At 41.8% G+C, this 1662-nt stretch overlaps 1 long non-coding RNA gene across 1 annotated transcript; it reads left to right on the top strand.

Moving 5' to 3' along the window:
- The first annotated feature begins 296 nt into the window (after window positions 1–296).
- Window positions 297–618, top strand: LOC128651896 (uncharacterized). The gene is made up of 2 exons (XR_008401212.1): window positions 297–426; window positions 507–618. It is a non-coding gene; the product is annotated as an uncharacterized LOC128651896 (long non-coding RNA).
- The last annotated feature ends 1044 nt before the right edge of the window (window positions 619–1662 follow it).

Below are 1662 nucleotides of genomic sequence, written 5' to 3'. Positions count from 1 at the left end.
AAGGGAAAAAGCAGGTGGAGGAATATTTAACTGAGTTCAAGCAATACAGTAAAGATACTGAGTGGAGCGATATTGCCCTTAAGAATCAGTACCGTCTAGGTCTAAATGATGCCCTTAAAGATGAACTCGCTCGCATAGAGCTTCCTAGGTCCTTGGAAGGACTAATCACACTAAGCATTCAGATTGATAGAAGGTTGAGAGAACGCAAATCAGAAAAACAAGGTATGGATACTATCACAAGACCCTCTACTACTTACCAAAAACCTACAGTCACTCAAACATCAGAACCTATGGATTTGGGATTCACTAGAGGCCCTTTACAACCAGAAGAAAGGAATCGCAGACGCATAAACAACCTCTGCATGTATTGTGCTTCAAATGCACATACTGTAAGAGAGTGTCCTATCTTACAAAGGCAGAAGAAACGTAAGTCCTTCAGAAAAACCACATGCTTAACCACTAATGTTAACCAAGTTGCTTACTGCTCTTTATCTCTTACCTTACAGTGGGATCTACACCAGCAAATCAGTGAAGCCATCATCGACTCTGGGGCACATTCTTCCTATATTGATTCTGTTTTTGTCACTATAAATAAAATACCCACTGTGTTGAAAGCAAGACCTGTGTCCATTAGAGTTATTGATGGTAATACAATTAGTTCCGGTCCTATTACACACCAAACTATTCCCATCAAGGTTTCCACGTCAAGTGCACACACTGAATTCATATCCTTTGATGTGATAAATTCTCCCATGTTTCCCCTGGTGCTTGGTCTACAATGGTTACAGACGCATCAACCCACCATACATTGGGATCGCCTCGAAGTCGAATTCCTCTCAGATTATTGCAAGAACACCTGTTTTCATCACTCCTTGATCTGTTCTATAAATCCTACTGGAAGAATTATTCCTTCTGACTATCAAGATTTTCAAGATGTATTCAGTGAAAAGGAAGCAGAGTCCCTTCCTCCACATCGCCCGTACGACTGTCCTATTCAACTACTTCCAGGAGCTTCCATTCCTTACGGGCACATATACCCTCTATCACAGCCTGAACTAGATCACCTCAAAACTTACCTTTCAGAGAATTTAAGGAAAGGGTTTATACAACCCTCTTCTTCCCCTGCTGGGGCCGGCATTTTCTTCGTCAGAAATAAGGACAACTCCCTACGCCCTATAATTGATTATAGGGAACTTAATAAACGGACTGTCAAGAACCGCTATCCCTTACCTCTAATTCCCGAACTCATCGAACGTCTCAGTCAAGCCACCATATACACTAAATTAGACCTACGTGGAGCCTATAATCTCGTCAGGATCCGAAAAGGAGACGAGTGGCTCACCGCCTTCAGAACAAGATATGGGCTCTATGAGTATAAGGTGATGCCTTTCGGGCTCTGTAATGCCCCGGCAACGTTCCAATATCTAATAAACGATATATTCCGTGATCTCCTTGACATCTGTGTAGTTGTATATTTGGATGACATTCTGATATACTCTACTAACATCATTGAACATATAAAACACGTCCGTTGGGTGCTCTCTCGCCTTAGACAACACCGACTTTTTGCCAAATTGGAAAAATGCATCTTCCACACCTCTGTTATTACATTCCTGGGTTATACTATCACTCCCACAGGAATTCAGATGGATGATTCAAAAG

This window comes from Bombina bombina, chromosome 3, assembly GCF_027579735.1.
Source record: "Bombina bombina isolate aBomBom1 chromosome 3, aBomBom1.pri, whole genome shotgun sequence".
NCBI lineage: Eukaryota > Metazoa > Chordata > Amphibia > Anura > Bombinatoridae > Bombina > Bombina bombina.
Note: the sequence above shows the minus strand (reverse complement) of the source record. Positions and strands in the feature narration are given on the sequence as shown.